We start from the raw sequence: 20,770 nt of genomic DNA on the forward strand, positions 1-20,770 counted from the left end.
AATGGCTTGGTCTTATAGGGCAAGGACATGTGACATACACTGCCAATGACACATGCCCTTGCTTGTGTGAAAAAAAGCACTTCGCTCCTTGTGTGCGCTGCTGATAGGCTGACAGATTGCACCTCCCCACTGCAAATGCGGGAAAGAGAAAAAAAAATGGAGATCATCATTGTTCCTGCAGAGATCCATCCCCTGCCCCTCCCCCCACCCCGCTGTACACTCAAACTGCGTATTAACATTAATTTTCATCATTACTGAGAAAAAATCCAGTTATGATTTTGGTGCACGAACAGTTATCGAACATAACCTCGAACAGCCGAATTTTTCTCAAATTGTTCGTGTTCGCTGAACGGCTCGAACACCGCCCAAAACAGCTTGAATTTGAGATTGGCGAACAGTTCGAGTAGAACAACGCTCATCTCTACTTGCAATGCCCCTTACTAGAGCCATGCAGTACAGCATATTACAAACATTATTCCCATGATTGGGGAGTGGGTCTCCCATAGTATTTGCTTATGCCTTCCAAGCCAAAGCTGCCAAAAATTAGGACGGAGGAACTTGCAATGCCCCTTATAAGATCCATACAGTACAGCATCTTCAAAATATTATTCAGATTATTGGGGAGTGGGTCTCCCACAGTCTTTCCTTATGCCTTCCAAGCAAAAGCTGACAAAAATAAGGACGGAGGAACTTACAATGGCAACACGGACCACGGTCACCCTGGTGGTATAGTGGTGGTGGAGGCTGAGGATAAGGAGAAGAACATAAAACAGCTGAAATGAGGAAGCGTATACCCATGTGTGGGTGTGAAGCGGTGCATGTGAATACACCTCCCGAAAAAACACAGTGGATTTGACTTTATGTTACTCTGCTGTCATTTGGTGGTGATGAGAAGTCTGGCCCAATCCAGCCCTTGTTCATTTTGATAAGGGTCAGCTTATCAGCATTGTCAGTTGACAGGCGAGTGCGCTTTTCAGTTATAATTACCCCAGCAGCACTAAAAACACGCTCCGATAACACGCTAGCGGCAGGGCAGGCCTGGACCTCCAAGGCGTACAGAGCGAGTTCATTCCAAGTGTCCAGCTTGGATACCCAATAATTAAAAGGCACAGAGGAATCACGGAGGACGCTGGTACGGTCGGCAAGGTACTCCCTCACCATCTTTTGAAACTTTCCACTCCTTGTGAGAGTACCCTGTGCCTCAGGGCCTGTAAGCTGGGCGGGTCTCAGAAAACTGTCCCAGAACGTTGACAGTGTTCCCCTGCCTCTGCTGGATTGGAGTTGCCTCTCTCTCACTTGTACGCCTTGGTTGGGCAACGAACTGTAACCTCTGCCGCTAGCGTGTTCAGATGGGAACTTTTTTAACAGTTCTGCAGCAAGGGCCTTCTGGTACTGCCCCATTTTTGAAGACCTCTCCACCTTAGGAATAAGAGAGTGAAAGTTCTCCTTGTAGCGGGGGTCTAAAAGTGTCACCAACCAGTAATGACTGTCACCCAACATTTTGACAATGCAAGGGTCACGGTTAAGGCAGCGTAACATAAAGTCAGCCATGCGTGCCAGACTGGTAACGAGCAAAACTTCCGTGTCCTCACCAAGATGACGACTGACCATGCTCTCCTCCTCATCCTCCTCCTCATCCTCCTCCTCCTCCCCCCTGTCCTCAGGCCACCCACGCTGAACCGAGAGTATGACAGTTGTACAGGTACTACCGTCTAAAGCGCATGATACAAGCTCCTGTTCTTCCTCCTCCTCCTCCTCCTCATCCTCCTCTCCCTCATTGTCCCCCAATGCACGTTGGGATTATATGAGGCTGGGCTGTGTGTAATTGACTGCTATGGCTTCTTGATCCATCTCATCATACTCTGGCTGCAATACCTCCTCTTTAATTGTCTGCAGAGAGCGTTGCAAAAGACAGATAAGTGGAATGCTGACGCTAATGATGGCATCATCGCCACTCACCATCTGGGTGGACTCCTCAAAGTTTGTCAAGATGGTACAGATGTCAGACATCCAGGTCGACTCCTGAGGTCTTATGTGTGGAGTCTGACCTGAATATCAACGGCCTTGTTGCAGCTGGTACTCCACAACTGCTCTCTTCTGCTCACAAATCCTCTGCAACATGTGGAGGATAGAGTTCCAACGTGTGAGGACATCACACACCAGTCGGTGTGATGGAAGCTGCAAACGCTGCTGCAACACAGCAAGGGCAGCGGAAGCTGTAGCCGACTTGCGAAAATGAGCTGACAGGCGGCGTACTTTGACGATCAGATCTGGCAACTCGGGGTAAATTTTAAGAAACCGCTGAACCACGAGATTAAGCACATGAGCCAGGCATGGTACGTGTGTGATTTCGCCTCGCCTCAGAGCCACCAGCAGGTTACGGCCATTGTCACACACGACCATGCCTGGATGTAGGTTCAGCGGTCTCAGCCACAGATCTGCCTGCTCTTTCACAGCTGTCCACAACTCACAAGCAGTGTGAGGTTTATCACCTAAGCTTAGGAGTTTCAGCACAGCCTGTTGCCTCTTGGCGGAGGCAGTACTGCAGTGCTTCCAGCTTGTAACTGATGTGGTGATATCTGAGATGGAGGCTGAACATGAGGAGGAGGAGGATGCGCAGGAGCTGTACACTGTAGGGGCAACTCTGACTGACATAGGGCCCACAATCCTCGTTGTGGAAAGGATGTGTTCCGTCCCAAGGTCCGACTGGGTCCCGGTCTCCACTATGTTTACCCAGTGTGCCGTCAGGGAGATTTACCATCCCTGGCCACAAGCACTTGTTCACGTATCCGTTGTCAGGTGGACTCTCCCAGTAACTGCGTTATTGAGGACACGGCAGATGTTTTGAGACACGTGCTTGTGTAGTGCGGGGATGGCACACCGGGAAAAATAGTGTCGGCTGGGGACCGAGTACCGAGGGACGGCCACCGCCATAAGGTTGTGGAAGAATTCCGTCTCCACCAGCCTAAAAGGCAGCATTTCCAACGCAAGCAGTCATGAAATGTGTGAATTTAGGACTGTGGCCTGTGGGGCGTTAGCCGCGAATTTCCGCTTTCGTTCAAAGGTCTGGGATATGGACAATTAAACGCTGCGGTGGGACGTGGACGTGGACGTTGATGCTGTTTCTTGAGAAACTGCCATAACAAGTGAAGACTGAGAGGAGGGGGCATCTTTGCATGCAGTATGGACAGGGGATTGCCTTGCACACACAACAGGGGGTTCTATTGCACACACAACAGCGGAAGAAGCAGGGGTGACACCCGCTGACACTGGTCGTGGACCCTGTGGTTCGCCCCACAAAGTCGGGTGCTTTGCTGCCATGTGCCTGATCATGCTGGTGGTGGTCAGGCTGGTGGGTTTGTCACCCCTGCTGATGCTGGCATGGCAGGTGGTACAAATGGCCTTTTTGGGGTTATCAGCAGAGTCTTTAAAAAAATTCCAGACTCTGGAACACCTACCGGTTGTACTGGCAACGTCCCTTGTGTTGGTGTTATGGGGAACCGTTGCCCTCCTTCTGTCTGCAGCCACCACACTGCTTCTTCCTGCCTGTTGGGGTACTCTGCCTCCCTCACCCTGTGTGTTGTTGGCCTCTCTCTGCATGTCCTCCTGCCATGTTGGGTCAGTTACTAGATCATCCACCACCTCCTCCTCTTCCAATTGCGCACCACGATCCTCCTCCTCACTTCGTGGCAATTGTGTCTCGTCATGGTTCACCTCTTGTGACAAATTGCCAGCGTCGACTTCCTGTGGCCGTGGCTGTTCAAATATTTGGGCATCGCTACATGGGATCTCCTCTTCCACCACTTCAAGCGGAGTAGGCGAGGGGCACAAATCTGGAAATGGACCAGTGAACAGCTCTTCAGAGTGTCCAAGTGGAGGATCAGTTGCTGTCTGACGACATTCGGCATGGTGGGAGGAAGGAGCATCAGGGTGAGGTGGAGTATGCGGTCGAGACTTACGGCTACTAAGAGTCGACCATGTGGAAGACAGGCCGGAGGTGGTGGTGCCCAGGTAATTAAGAACTTGTTCATACTGATCAGTTCGCAATACTGGTGTTGTTCTGTGCTTCCCTAGTAATTCGGTCTTAGAAGTGGGAGCGAGAAGATGCGGCTGTTGGTTGTGGCACATTTTCACCTTGACCACGGCCCCGTCCTCTGAACCATCACTAGAACGTCCACTTCCACATCCCTTGCCATGCACCTTGCCCATTGTAAAGGAAGTAAAATAGCTTACACTCGCACTATCAATGGAAAAAGGGTAATAAAAAGTAGATTAGAACCGTGGAAGAGGAAAACCACAGCTCTGTTTCCCTGGCCTACACCCGACTCTTTTAAACAATCTGAACAATGAGGGAGAAACTATTACTGTTTTTCTTTGCGGAAAAAATACCAAAAGCTGAATAATAGAGATTTCTTACAGTGGAACAGCAAAACCACAGTTATAATTTACTGGTGTATACCAGACTTTTTTAAATATATATATTTGCGACTGAACAGTGAGCGACACACTCAAACTGTTTTTTTTAGATACAAATGGCCCAAAAGTGGAGAATACAGAGATTTGACCAGTGGAACTGCAAATCCACACTTGTATTTCTCGGGCCTACACCAGCTATTTCAACAGATATATTTGTGTATGAACAATAAGGAGACTCTATTATTTATTTTTTACGTCAAAAATTACGAAAAGCAGGATAATACAGAGATTTGACCCGTGAAACTGTAAAACCGCACTTGTATTTCTCGGGCCTACACCAGACTATTTTCAACAGATATATTTGTGTCTGAACAATCAGGAGACACTATTATTTATTTTCTACGTCAAAAAATGCCAAAAGCAGGATAATAGAGATTTTTACCGTGGAACAGCAAAACCACAGTTATAATTGACTGGTGAATACCAGACTTTTTTAATTATATATATTTGCGGCTGAACAGTGAGCGACACAGTCAAACTGTTTTTTTAGATACAAATGGCCCAAAAGTGGACAATACAGAGGTTTGAACCGTGGAACTGCAAAACCACACTTGTATTTCTTGGGCCTACACCAGACTATTTTCAACAGATATATTTGTGCCTGAACAATCAGGAGACACTATTATTTATTTTTTACGGCAAAAAATGCCAAAAGCAGGATAATAGAGATTTTTTACTGTGGAACAGCAAAACCACAGTTATAATTGACTGGTGTATACCAGACATTTTAAATATATATATTTGCGGCTGAACAATGAGCGACACACTCAAACTGTTTTTTTTAGATACAAATGGCCCAAAAGTGGATAATACAGAGGTTTGAACCGTGGAACTGCAAACCACACTTGTATTTCTCGGGCCTACACCAGACTATTGTCAACACATATATTTGTGTCTGAACAATCAGGAGACACTATTATTTAATTTTTTACGGCAAAAAATGGCAAAAGCAGGATAATACAGAGGTTTGACCCGTGGAACTTCAAAACCACACTTGTATTTCTCGGGCCTACACCAGACTATTTTCAACAGATACATTTGTGTCTGAACAATCAGGAGACACTATTATTTATTTTTTATGGCAAAAAATGCCTAAAGCAGGATAATAGAGATTTTTTTTACCGTGGAACAGCAAAACCACAGTTATAATTGACTGGTGTATACCAGACTTTTTTAAATATATATATTTGCGGCTGAACAGTGAGCGACACACTCAAATTCTTTTTTTTAGATACAAATGGCCCAAAAGTGGATAATACAGAGGTTTGATCTGTGGAACTGCAAAACCACACTTGTATTTCTCGGGACTACACCAGAATATTTTCAACAGATATATTTGTGTCTGAACAATCAGGAGACACTATTATTTATTTTGCACAGCAAAAAATGCCAAAAGCACGATAATAGAGATTTTTTACCGTGGAACAGCAAAACCACAGTTATAAATGACTGGTGTATACCAGACTTTTTTAAATATATATATTTGTGGCTGAACAGTGAGCGACACACTCAAACTGTTTTTTTTAGATACAAATGGCCCAAAAGTGGATAATACAGAGGTTTGAACCGTGGAACTGCAAAACCACACTAGTATTTTTCGGGCCTACACCAGACTATTTTCAACAGATATATTTGTTTTTGATCAATCAGGAGACACTATTATTTATTTTTTACGCCAAAAAATGCCAAAAGCAGGATAATAGAGATTTTTTACCGTGGAACAGCAAAACCACAGTTATAATTGACTGGTGTATACCAGATTTTTTTAAATATATATATTTGTGGCTGAACAGTGAGCGACACACTCAAACTGTTTTTTTTAGATACAAATGGCCCAAAAGTGGATAATACAGAGGATTGAACCGTGGAACTGCAAAACCACACTTGTATTTCTCGGGCCTACACCAGACTATTTTCAACAGATACTGTATATTTGTGTCTGAACAATCAGGAGACAATATTATTTATTTTTTATGGCAAAAAATGCCAAAAGCAGGATAATACAGAGATTTGACCCGTGGAACTGCAAAACCACACTTGTATTTCTCTGGCCTACACCAGACTATTTTCAACAGATATATTTGTGTCTGAACAATCAGGATACACTATTATTTATTTTTTATGGCAAAAAATGCCAAAAGCAGGATAATACAGAGATTTGACCCGTGGAACTGCAAAACCACACTTATATTTCTCGGGCCTACACAAGACTATTTTCAACACATATATTTGTGTCTGAAAAATCAGGGAGACACTATTTTTTTTTTTTTTACGGCAAAAAATGCAAAAAACAGGATAATAGAGATTTTTTACCGTGGAACAGCAAAACCACAGTTATAATTTACTGGTGTATATACCAGACTTTTTTAAATATATATATTTGCGGCTGAACAGTGAGCGACACACTCAAACTGTTTTTTTAGATTTAAATGGCACAAAAGTGGATAATACAAAGGTTTGAACCGTGGAACTGCAAAACCATACTTGTGTCTTTCGGGCCTACACCAGACTATTTTCAACAGATATATTTGTTTCTTAAAAATCAGGGAGACACTATTATTTTTTTTTTTACGGCAAAAAATGTCAAAAGCAGGACAATAGAGATTTTTTACCGTGGAACAGCAAAAGCACACTTCTGTCTCTCTGGCCTACGCCAGACTATTTTCAACAGATATATTTGTGTCTGAAAAATCAGGGAGACACTATTATTATTTTTTTATGGCAAAAAATGCCAAAAACAGGATAATAGATGTTTTTTACCATGGAACAGCAAAACCACAGTTATAATTTACTGGTGTATACCAAACTTTTTTAAATATATATATTTGCGGCTGAACAGTGAGCGACACACTGAAACTTTTTTTTTATATACAGATGGCCCATGGAACTGCAAAACCACACTTCTATTTCTCTGACCTACACCACACTATTTTCAACAGATATATTTGTGTCTGAAAAATGAGAGACACACTTTTTTTGGGGGGGAGGGGGGGCACCAAAAGGTTAATAAGACGGGTATTTGTACACTGTGAAGGAGGAAAAAAAAAAGAGGATTTAGATGAAAAAAAAAGGATTTTTCCTGGCCCCCGAGACCTGGAGCTAAGTCCAGCAATTTCAGCAATAGGAGCACACAGGACTGTAATGCAGCGTTTGCTGGTATAACCACTGCGTCTCCTATACAGCCTGCCTGCCTGCCAGCCTGATATCTGGGATGGATATTAGTCCTGAGAAGGACTGTTTGTTTGATCTGGCAGCCTTTACAGACCCTACTCTAACTATTTTGCAGGATATATCTCTCCCTAAATCAGCAGCACTGTCCCTACACTGTCTGATCTGGAGCGACTGTGTCCAAGATGGCGGCGCCCGGTTTTAAATACTCGAGGTGACGCTGTGCGGCCAGCCAATCACTGTAATGCCCACAAAAAACATGGCTGCGGCATTAGAGTGACTGGCTGGCAATCCCTGTATGTTCATTGGCTCTGTAAAGAGCGCGAAACGTGCAGGGCGGAGACCTGAGCTCCCGCCCGAGTAACCCGGAAATGCTCGGTGCTCGCCGAACATCCCGAGTAGCGTGATGTTCGGGTGAGTACCGAGCAGTGTTGAGCATGCTCGCTCAACACTAATGCTGAATAAAGCTGTTTATGTTGGACTTGCTTGGGTCACTGCCTCAGTTACTGCACGGTGTGAACACCGCCGCCGTACACCGGTGAAACTGGCGAATTCAAATTTCACAATGATTGTATAATTTATCATAATTGTGATCAGTTGTGAGATTTTTCCTCCTCTCCAGCTATTAACATTACTAAAGACTAAAAAATAGCTGTTTGTTTCCGCATGTTGATCATAAAGGACGCGATTTCCAAAAAATAAATATACAAGCACCCCTTAGCAAATTGACAAGTGACCAGTGTCACTTTATGTGGTAATAATTATGGAACACTTTAAAGGATCCCACTGATTCTGAGAATATTTTTTTGTGTCATATTCTACTTTGTGACAGTGGTAAAATTTGTTCAATATGAATTGCATTTATTTGTGAAAAAAGCAGGAAATTTGGCAACATTTTTAAAAATGTAGTAATTTTCAAACTTCTAATTTTTATGCACTTAAACCAGAGAGTTATGTCACACAAAATATTTAATGAATAACATTTCCCACATGTCTACTTTACATCAGCACAATTTTTGAATCATAATTCTTTTTATTAGGAAGTTAGAAGGGTTAAAAGTTGACCAGCAATTTCTCATTTTTCCAACAAAATTTACAAAACCATTTTTTAGGGGCAACATCACAATTGAAGTGACTTTGGGGGGTGCTTAAATGACAAAAAATACCCAAAAATGACACCATTCTACAAAATCTGCAACCCTCAAACTCCTCAAAACCAAGTTCAACTCCCACAAGTGATCCCATTATGGAAACTAGACCTTCAAAGAATGCATGTAGATGTGTGGTGGGCACCTTGAACTTCCAGGTGCTTCATAGATGTTTATAATTAGTGTTGAGCGAGCACTAAAATGCTCGAGTGCTCGAAGCTCAGCCCGAGCTCACCGTGATACTCAGGTGCTCGACCCAAGCAACGAGCCCAATGGTAGTCTATGGGAGACCCGAGCATTTTTGCAGCGGCAACCCCGGCAGTCTGTAGAAAGCCTAAAAAGTGCCCAAAACGATAGTGACACTGCTCAAATGACATGGGGACAGCATGGGGATCGCCCCAGGAAGCATTTCTAACCCCCAGGTCAGTGCTGTCAACAATGTGGTCAGAGGTATTAAGCCACTTTTACGGGCTCACAATAAAACTTTCAAAAACGAAACTGAAACTGCTTTCCTGTGAAATATGTTAAGGAACATCCTTTCCAGGGTAAAGACTTGTGTATAAGGTAAAATAAATAACCAAAAACAAAAATACTCCTCCAATCCTTGGGCTATGTTCACAAGTAGCATTTTTTATGCATTTTTGCACTTTTGTATTGCTTTCAACCATGACAAATGCATTCACCGGGAAATGTAATTTTAACATTTTACAACCTTATCTAGCCATGTGCTGTGTGACACATGCATACAGTGCTGAAAAGACATGGGAACAGCATGGGGAAGACCCCTGGAAGCATCTCTGACACCCAGGTCACTGCCTAAAAGTGTGCCCATCAGAAGTGATCCTTGCCGCATCAGAAGATGCAGAATTGCAACTATCCCCATGCAAGTCCTTGTGACAGGGCAGTGTTCAATTGTACCTCCCTCATTCCTTGCAATGCAAGTGCAAGTATGCAGCCTGCCACCCACCCACCCCCAGTCTGCAATACCATACTGCTTGCTTGCACTTGAAATTTGGCCTTTTAGGCATGTGGAGGTGGAATCTGGACACCACATCATGGCTGCGTCGGCGGCCTAGTATGCATACTCGTTCCCGAGTCGCCCCACGGCCGGGTGCCCACACACGGACCTCAGCCGCCTGGGGGCGGCCGGGTGCCCTTAAACGGTCCCCAGCCGCCACTACTTTGTCCCGGTGCGCCTTATACACAAGCGCACATACAAAAACATTACCTGTGCCCTCCCCAGTGCATTTAGTGGGAAGGACAGCCTAACCACAAACACGTGGACAAGTGAATGTGGCCAGAGATGGTCCATCTCACTGACACCTTCACACTGGGTTAATATTGTGGAAGCCGGGACACAGTTGGACACTGGGATGCAACACGTCCTCCAGATATGGAGGATTGCGGGTCCTGGGTCAATCAGGCTTCAACACAAAGTTCAGAAAGTAGACAGCAGCAGTGGTCGGCCTCCTATACAATGAGTAAATTATTAATGATCATGAGGCCATCCATCACCTTAGCTTTCTGTTCCTTGGAATGCAAGCGTATGTATGTAGTAGCTGCTAGGCCTGAGGTGGTCATCGTTTTGGTGCATATCCCACCTCCTCTGAGGATTGCTGGATGTTTTCCTGCTACTATCCCAGTTCTATGACTCCCGTTAAAACAAAGCCTCAGGTGATGAATAATGGATGAGGTGGTGGCAAAGGAGAAAGGGCAGGAGGAACAGGGACTATTCACATCAATATCAGGCCAGTCAACCACACATATCTTGTAAGATATGCTTCTGTACCAAAAGGAGCGGTTCGGCTACACAGTTATAGGGCATACAGTGATTGCAATGCCTACCAAAAATTTTGAAGCACTCCAATGCCCCTTGGAAGAGACAAGGAGTTCAGAGTGGTTTAACAAGACGGTTTTAATGCCCATTGGAACAGACGTTTAGGTCACAGTAGCTAAACAAGACGGTTTTAATTCCCCTTGGAAAAGACGTGGATTTCAGAGTAGTTTAACAAGATGGTCTTAATGCCACTTAGAAGAGACGTGGGGGTCACATTAGCTTAACAAGACTTTTTTAATGCCCCTTAGAAGAGACGTGAAGGTCACAGTAGCATAACAAGACAGTTTTAATGCCCCTTGGAAGAGACGTGGAGGTCAGAGTGGTTTAACAAGATGGTTTCAATGCCCCTTGGAAGAGACATGTAGGTCAGAGTAGTTTTACAAGATGGTTTTAATGCCCCTTGGAAGAGACGTGGAGTTCAGAGTGGTTTAACAAGATGGTTTTAATGCCCCTTGGAAGAGACATGGAGTTTAGAGTGGTTTAACAAGATGGTATTAATGCCCATTGGAAGAGACGAGGAAGTCGGAGTGGTATAACAAGACGGTTTTAATGCCCCTTGGAAGAGACGTGGAGGTCACAGTAGCTTAAAAAGACGGTTTTTATGCCCCTTGGAAGAGACGTGGAGGTCAGAGTGGCTTAACATGACGGTTTTAATGTCTCTTGAAAGAGACGTGGAGGTCACAGTAGCTTAAAAAGACGGGTTTAATGCCCCTTGGAAGAGACGTGGAGGTCAGACTGGTTTAACAAGATGGTTTTATTGCCCCTTGGAAGAGACGTGGAGGTCACAATAGCTTAACAAGACGGTTTTAATGCACCTTGGAAAAGACGTGGAGGTCAGAGAGGTTTAAAAAGATGGTTTTAATGCCCCTTGGAAGAGACGTTGAGGTCACAGTAGCTAAACAAGACGGTTTTAATGCCCCTTGGAAGAGACGTGGAGGTCAGAGTGGCTTAACAAGACTGTTTTAATGCCCCTTGGAAGAAACGTGGAGGTCACAGTAGCTTAACAAGACAGTTTTAATGCCTCTTGGAAGAGACATAGAAGTCAGAGTGGTTTAACAAGACGGTATTAATGCCCCTTGGAAGAGACATGTTGGTCACAGTAGCTTTACAAGACGGTTTTAATGCCCCTTGGAAGAGACGTGGAGTTAAGAGTGGTTTAACAAGACGGTTTTAATGCCCCTTGGGAGAGACATGGAGTTGAGAGTGGTTTAACAAGATGGTATTAATGCCTCTTGGAAGAGACGTGGAAGTCGGAGTGGTTTAACAAGACGGTTTTAATGCCCCTTGGAAGAGACTAGGAGGTCACAGTAGCTTAAAAAGATGGTTTTAATGCCCCTTGGAAGAGACGTGGAGGTCACAGTAGCTTAAAAAGACGGTTTTAATGCCCCTTGGAACAGACGTTGATGTCACAGTAGCTAAACAAGACGGTCTTAATGCCCTTGGAAGAGACGTGGATTTCAGAGTGGTTTAACAAGATGGTTTTAATGCCCCTTGGAAAAGACGTGGAGGACACAGTAGCTTAACAAGACAGTTTTAATGCCCCTTGGAAGAGACGTGGAGTCAGAGTTTTTTAACAAGATGGTTTTAATGCCCCTTGGAAGAGATGTGGAGGTCACAGTAGCTTAACAAGATGGTTTTAATGACCCTTGGAAGAGACGTGGAGTTCAGAGTGGTTTAACAAGACGGTTTTAATGCCTCTTGGAAGAGATGTGGAGGTCACAATAGCTTAACAAGACGGTTTTAATGCCCCTTGGAAGAGACGTGGAGTTCAGAGTGGTTTAACAAGACAGGTTTAATGCCCCTTGGAAGAGACGTGGAGTACAGAGTGGTTTAACAAGACGGTTTTAATGCCCCTTGGAAGAGACGTGGAGGTCACAGTAGCTTCACAAGACAATTTTAATGCCCCTTGGAAGAGACGTGGAGGTCAGAGTGGTTTAACAAGATGGTTTTAATACCCCTTTGAAGAGACGTGGAGGTCACAGCAGCTTAAAAAGACGGTTTTAATGTACCTTGGAAGAGACGTGGAAGTCAGAGTGGTTTAGCAAGACGGTTTTAATGCCCTTTGGAAGAGAAGTGGAGGTCACAGTAGCTTAACAAGACGGTTTTAATGCCCCTTGGAAGAGACGTGGAAGTCACAGTAGCTTAACAATACTATTTTAATGCCCTTTGGAAGAGACTTGGAGGTCAAAGTGGTTTAACAAGCCTATTTTAATGCCCCTTGGAAGAGACGTGAAGGTCACAGTACCTTAACAAGACGGTTTTAATGCCCCTTGGAAGAGACGTGGAAGTCAGAGTGGTTTAACAAGACGGTTTTAATGCCCCTTGGAAGAGACAGGGAGGTCACAGTAGCTTAACAAGACAGTTTTAATGCCCTTTGGAAGAGACGTGGAGGTCACAGTAGCTTAACAAGACGGTTTTAATGCCCTTGGAAGAGACGTGGAGGTCAGAGTGGTTTAACAAGATTGTTTTAATGCCACTTTGAAGAGACGTGTAGGTCACAGTAGCTTAACTAAACTGTTTTAATGCACCTTGTAAGAGACGTGGAGGTCAGAGTGGTTTAACAAGACGGTTTTAATGCCCCTTGGAAAAGACATGGAGTTTAGAGTGGTTTAACAAGATGGTATTAATGCCCCTTGGAAGAGACGTGGAGGTTATAGTAGCTTAAAAAGACGGTTTTATTGCCTATTGGAAGAGACGTGGAGGTCAGAGTGGCTTAACATGGCGTTTTTAATGCCTCTTGGAAGAGACATGGAGGTCACAGTAGCTTAAAAAGACGGTTTTAATGCCCCTTGGAAGAGAGGTGGAGGTCAGACTGGTTTAACAAGATGGTTTTATTGCCCCTTGGAAGAGACATGGAGGTCACAATAGCTTAAAAAGACGGTTTTAATGCCCTTTGGAAGAGACGTGGAGTTCAGAGTGGTATAAAAAGATGGTTTTGATGCCCCTTGGAAGAGACGTTGAGGTCACAGTAGCTAAACAAGACGGTTTTAATGGCCCTTGGAATAAACGTGGAGGTCACAGTAGCTTAACAAGACAGTTTTAATGCCCCTTGGAAGAGACGTGGAGGTCAGAGTGGTTTAACAAGACAGTTTTAATGCCCCTTGGAAGAGATGTGGAGGTCACAGGAGCTAAACTAGATGGTTTTAATGCCCCTTGGAAGAGACGTGGAGTTCAGAGTGGTTTAACAAGACAGGTTTAATGCCCCTTGGAAGAGACGTGGAGGTCTCAGTAGCTTAACAAGATTGTTTTAATGCCCCTTGGAAGAGACGTGGAGGTCACAGTAGCTAAAAAAGACGGTTTTAATGCCCCTTGGAAGAGAAGTGGAGGTCAGAGTGTTTTAAAAAGACGGTTTTAATGCCCCTTGGAAGAGACGTGAAGGTCACAGTAGCTTAACAAGATGGTTTTAATGCCCCTTGGAAGAGACGTGGAGGTCACAGTAGCTTAACAAGATGGTTTTAATGCACCTTGGAAGAGACTTGGAGGTCAGACTGGTTTAACAAGACGGTGTTAATGCCCCTTGGAAGAGATGTGGAGGTCAAAATAGGTTAACCAGATGGTTTTAATGCACCTTGGAAGAGAAGTGGAGGTCACAGTAGCTTAACAAGACGGTTTTAATGCCCCTTGGAAGAGACATGGAGATCAGAGTGGTTTAACAATACAGGTTTAATGCCCCTTGGAAGAGACGTGGAGTACAGAGTGGTTTAACAAAACGGTTTTAATGCCCCTTGAAAGGGACGTGGAGGTCACAGTAGCTTAACAAGATGTTTTTAATGCCCCTTGGAAGAGATGTGGAGGTCAGAGTGGTTTAACAAAACAGTTTTAATGCCCCTTGGAAGAGACGTGCAGGTCACAGTAGCTTAAAAAGACAGTTTCAATGCCACTTGGAAGAGACGTGGAAGTCAGAGTGGTTTAACAAGACGGTTTTAATGCCCCTTAGAAGAGACGTGGAGGTCACAGTAGCTTAGCAAGACAGTTTTAATGCCCCTTGGAAGAGACGTGGAGTTCAGAGTGGTTTAACAAGATGGTTTTAATGCCCATAGGAAGAGACGAGGAAGTCACAGTAGCTTAACAAGATGGTTTTAATGCCCTTTGGAAGAGACCTGGATGTCAGAGTGGTTTAAAAAGACGGTTTTAATGCGCCTTGGAAGAGACGTGAGGGTCACAGTAGCTTAACAAGACGGTTTTAATGCCCCTTGGAAGAGACGTGGAGGTCAGACTGGTTTAACAAGACGGTTTTAATGCCCCTTGGAAGAGACATGGAGTTCAGAGTGGTTTAACAAGACGGTTTTAATGCCCATTGGAACAGACGTTTAGGTCACAGTAGCTAAACAAGACGGTTTTAATTCCCCTTGGAAAAGACGTGGATTTCAGATTAGTTTAACAAGATGGTCTTAATGCCACTTAGAAGAGACGTCGGGGTCACATTAGCTTAACAAGACTTTTTTAATGCCCCTTGGAAGAGACGTGAAGGTCACAGTAGCATAACAAGACAGTTTTAATGCCCCTTGGAAGAGACGTGGAGGTCAGAGTGGTTTAACAAGATGGTTTCAATGCCCCTTGGAAGAGACATGTAGGTCAGAGTAGCTTTACAAGACAGTTTTAATGCCCCTTGGAAGAGACGTGGAGTTCAGAGTGGTTTAACAATACGGTTTTAATGCCCCTTGGAAGAGACATGGAGTTTAGAGTGGTTTAACAAGATGGTATTAATGCCCATTGGAAGAGAAGAGGAAGTCGGAGTGGTATAACAAGACGGTTTTAATGCCTCTTGGAAGAGACGTGGAGGTCACAGTAGCTTAAAAAGACGGTTTTAATGCCCCTTGGTAGAGACGTGGAGGTCAGAGTGGCTTAACATGACGGTTTTAATGCCTCTTGAAAGAGACGTGGAGGTCACAGTAGCTTAAAAAGACGGGTTTAATGCCCCTTGGAAGAGACGTGGAGGTCAGACAGGTTTAACAAGATGGTTTTATTGCCCCTTGGAAGAGACGAGGAGGTCACAATAGCTTAACAAGACGGTTTTAATGCCCCTTGGAAAAGACGTGGAGGTCAGAGTGGTTTAAAAAGATGGTTTTAATGCCCCTTGGAAGAGACGTTGAGGTCACAGTAGCTAAACAAGACGGTTTTAATGCCCCTTGGAAGAGACGTGGAGGTCAGAGTGGTTTAACAAAACGGTTTTAATGCCCCTTGGAAGAGATGTGGAGGTCACAGTAGCTTAACTAGATGGTTTAAATGCCCCTTGGAAGAGACCTGGAGTTCAGAGTGGTTTAACAAGATGGTTTTAATGCCCCTTGGAAGAGACGTGGAGGTCACAGTAGCATAACAAGGCGGTTTTAATGCCTCTTGGAAGAGACATGGAGTTCACAGTGGTTTAACAAGACAAGTTTAATGCCCCTTGGAAGAGACGTGGAGGTCTCAGTAGCTTAACAAGATGGTTTTAATGCTGCTTGGAAGAGACATGGAGATCACAGTAGCTTAAAAACACGGTTTTAATGCCCCTTGGAAGAGACATGGAGTTCAGAGTGATTTAACAAGATGGTTTTAATGCCTATTGGAAGAGACGTGGAGGTCACAGTAGCTTAACAAGACGGTTTTAATGCACCTTGGAAGAGATGTGCAGGTCAGAGTGTTTTAACAAGACGGTTTTAATGCCCTTTGGAAGAGATGTGAAGGTCACAGTAGCTTAACCAGATGGTTTTAATGCCCCTTGGAAGGGACGTGGAGTTCAGAGTGATTTAACAAAACGGTTTTAATGCCCCTTGGATGGGATGTGGAGGTCACAGGAGCTTAACAGGATGGTTTTAATGCCCCTTGGAAGAGATGTGGAGGTCAGAGTGGTTTAACAAAACGGTTTTAATGCCCCTTGGAAGAGACGTGCAGGTCACAGTAGCTTAAAAATACAGTTTTAATGCCCCTTGGAAGAGACGTGGAGTTCAGAGTGGTTTAAAAAGATGGTTTTAATGCACCTTGGAAGAGACGTGGAAGTCACAGTAGCTTAACAAGATGGTTTTAATGCCCTTTGGAAGAGACATGGAGGTCAGAGTGGTTTAAAAAGACGGTTTTAATGCCCCTTCCAGGAGACGTGAAGGTCACAGTAGCTTAACAAGACGGCTTTAATACCCCTTGGAAGAGACGTGGAGGTCAGTGTGGTTTAACAAGATGATTTTAATGCCTCTTGGAAGAGACATGGAGGTCACAGTAGCTTAACAAGATGGTTTTATTGCCCTTTGCAAGAGAAGTGGAGGTCATAGTAGCTTGACAAGACGATTTTAATGCCCCTTGGGAGAGACGTGGAGGTCAGAGTGCTTTAACAAGATTGTTTTAATGCCCCTTTGAAGAGATGTGGAGGTCACAGTAGCTAAACAAGACTGTTTTAATGACCCTTGGAAGAGATGTGGAGGTAAGAGAGGTTTAACAAGACCGTTTTAATGCCCCTTGGAAGAGACGTGAAGGTCACAGTAGCTTAACAAGACAGTTTTAATGCCCCTTGGAAGAGACGTGGAGGTCAGAGTGGTTTAACAAGACGGTTCTAATGACCCTTGGAAGAGACATGGAGGTCACAGTAGCTTTACAAGACAGTTTTAATGGCCCTTGGAAGAGACGTGAAGTTCAGAGTGGTTTAACAAGATGGTTTTAATGCCCCTTGGAAGAGACAAGGAGGTCGGAGTGGTTTAACAAGACGGTTTTAATGCCACTTGGAAAAGACGTGGAGGTCACAGTAGCTTAAAAAGACATTTTTAATGCCCCTTGGAAGAGACGTGGAGGTCAGAGTGGCTTAACAAGACTGTTTTAATGCCCCTTGGAAGAAACGTGGAGGTCACAGTAGCTTAACAAGACAGTTTTAATGCCTCTTGGAAGAGACATGGAAGTCAGAGTGGTTTAACAAGACGGTATTAATGCCCCTTGGAAGAGACATGTTGGTCACAGTAGCTTTACAAGACGGTTTTAATGCCCCTTGGAAGAGACGTGGAGTTAAGAGTGGTTTAACAAGACGGTTTTAATACCCCTTGGAAGAGACATGGAGTTGAGAGTGGTTTAACAAGATGGTATTAATGCCTCTTGGAAGAGACGTCGAAGTCGGAGTGGTTTAACAAGACGGTTTTAATGCCCCTTGGAAGAGACGAGGAGGTCACAGTAGCTTAAAAAGACGGTTTTAATGCCCCTTGGAAGAGACGTGGAGGTCACAGTAGCTTAAAAAGACGGTTTTAATGCCCCTTGGAACAGACGTTGATGTCACAATAGCTAAACAAGACGGTCTTAATGCCCTTGGAAGAGACGTGGATTTCAGAGTGGTTTAACAAGATAGTTTTAATGCCCCTTGGAAAAGACGTGGAGGTCACAGTAGCTTAACAAGACAGTTTTAATGCCCCTTGGAAGAGACGTGGAGTCAGAGTTTTTTAACAAGATGGTTTTAATGCCCCTTGGAAGAGATGTGGAGGTAACAGTAGCTTAACAAGATGGTTTTAATGACCCTTGGAAGAGACGTGGAGTTCAGAATGGTTTAACAAGACGGTTTTAATGCCTCTTGGAAGAGATGTGGAGGTCACAATAGCTTAACAAGACGGTTTTAATGCCCCTTGGAAGAGACGTGGAGTTCAGAGTGGTTTAACAAGACAGGTTTAATGCACCTTGGAAGAGACGTGGAGTACAGAGTGGTTTAACAAGATGGTTTTAATGCCCCTTGGAAGAGATGTGGAGGTCACAGTAGCTTAACAAGATGGTTTTAATGACCCTTGGAAGAGACGTGGAGGTCAGAGTGGTTTAACAAGACAGTTTTAATGCCCCTTGGAAGAGATGTGGAGGTCACAGTAGCTAAACTAGATGGTTTTAATGCCCCTTGGAAGAGACGTGGAGTTCAGAGTGGTTTAACAAGACAGGTTTAATGCCCCTTGGAAGAAGCGTGGAGGTCTCAGTAGCTTAACAAGATTGTTTTAATGCCCCTTGGAAGAGACGTGGAGGTCACAGTAGCTAAAAAAGACGGTTTTAATGCCCCTTGGAAGAGAAATGGAGGTCAGAGTGTTTTAAAAAGACGGTTTTAATGCCCCTTGGAAGAGACGTGAAGGTCACAGTAGATTAACAAGACGGTTAAAATGCCCATTGGAAGAGACGTGGAGGTCACAGTAGCTTAACAAGATGGTTTTAATGCACCTTGGAAGAGACTTGGAGGTCAGACTGGTTTAACAAGACGGTGTTAATGCCCCTTGGAAGAGATGTGGAGGTCAAAATAGGTTAACCAGATGGTTTTAATACACCTTGGAAGAGAAGTGGAGGTCACAGTAGCTTAACAAGACGGTTTTAATGCCCCTTGGAAGAGACATGGAGATCAGAGTGGTTTAACAATACAGGTTTAATGCCCCTTGGAAGAGACGTGGAGTACAGAGTGGTTTAACAAAACGGTTTTAATGCCCCTTGAAAGGGACGTGGAGGTCACAGTAGCTTAACAAGATGTTTTTAATGCCCCTTGGAAGAGATGTGGAGGTCAGAGTGGTTTAACAAAACAGTTTTAATGCCCCTTGGAAGAGACGTGCAGGTCACAGTAGCTTAAAAAGACAGTTTCAATGCCACTTGGAAGAGACGTGGAAGTTAGAGTGGTTTAACAAGACGGTTTTAATGCCCCTTAGAAGAGACGTGGAGGTCACAGTAGCTTAGCAAGACAGTTTTAATGCCCCTTGGAAGAGACGTGGAGTTCAGAGTGGTTTAACAAGATGGTTTTAATGCCCCTTGGAAGAGACGAGGAAGTCACAGTAGCTTAACAAGATGGTGTTAATGCCCTTTGGAAGAGACCTGGAGGTCAGAGTGGTTTAAAAAGACGGTTTTAATGCCCCTTGGAAGAGACGTGAGGGTCACAGTAGCTTAACAAGACGGTTTTAATGCCCCTTGGAAGAGACGTGGAGGTCAGACTGGTTTAACAAGACGGTTTTAATGCCCCTTGGAAGAGACATGGAGTTCAGAGTGGTTTAACAAGATGGTCTTAATGCCACTTAGAAGAGACGTCGGGGTCACATTAGCTTAACAAGACTTTTTTAATGCCCCTTGGAAGAGACGTGAAGGTCACAGTAGCATAACAAGACAGTTTTAATGCCCCTTGGAAGAGACGTGGAGGTCAGAGTGGTTTAACAAGATGGTTTCAATGCCCCTTGGAAGAGACATGTAGGTCAGAGGAGCTTTACAAGACAGTTTTAATGCCCCTTGGAAGAGACGTGGAGTTCAAAGGGGTTTAACAAGACGGTTTTAATGCCCCTTGGAAGAGACATGGAGTTGAGAGTGGTTTAACAAGATGGTATTAATGCCTCTTGGAAGAGACGTCGAAGTCGGAGTGGTTTAACAAGACGGTTTTAATGCCCTTTGGAAGAGACGAGGAGGTCACAGTAGCTTAAAAAGACGGTTTTAATGCCCCTTGGAAGAGACGTGGAGGTCACAGTAGCTTAAAAAGACGGTTTTAATGCCCCTTGGAACAGACGTTGAAGTCACAGTAGCTAAACAAGACGGTCTTAATGCCCTTGGAAGAGACGTGGATTTCAGAGTGGTTTAACAAGATGGTTTTAATGCCCCTTGGAAAAGACGTGGAGGTCACAGTAGCTTAACAAGACAGTTTTAATGCCCCTTGGAAGAGACGTGGAGTCAGAGTTTTTTAACAAGATGGTTTTAATGACCCTTGGAAGAGACGTGGAGTTCAGAGTGGTTTAACAAGACGGTTTTAATGCCTCTTGGAAGAGACGTGGAGGTCACAGTAGCTTAAAAAGACGGTTTTAATGCCCCTTGGTAGAGACGTGGAGGTCAGAGTGGCTTAACATGACGGTTTTAATGCCTCTTGAAAGAGACGTGGAGGTCACAGTAGCTTAAAAAGACGGGTTTAATGCCCCTTGGAAGAGACGTGGAGGTCAGACAGGTTTAACAAGATGGTTTTATTGCCCCTTGGAAGAGACGAGGAGGTCACAATAGCTTAACAAGACGGTTTTAATGCCCCTTGGAAAAGACGTGGAGGTCAGAGTGGTTTAAAAAGATGGTTTTAATGCCCCTTGGAAGAGACGTTGAGGTCACAGTAGCTAAACAAGACGGTTTTAATGCCCCTTGGAAGAGACGTGGAGGTCAGAGTGGTTTAACAAAACGGTTTTAATGCCCCTTGGAAGAGATGTGGAGGTCACAG

The sequence above is a fragment of the Phyllobates terribilis genome, unplaced genomic scaffold, assembly GCF_046119375.1.
Source record: "Phyllobates terribilis strain yellow unplaced genomic scaffold, ASM4611937v1 Scaffold_4__5_contigs__length_816908805, whole genome shotgun sequence".
NCBI classification, from domain to species: Eukaryota; Metazoa; Chordata; class Amphibia; order Anura; family Dendrobatidae; genus Phyllobates; species Phyllobates terribilis.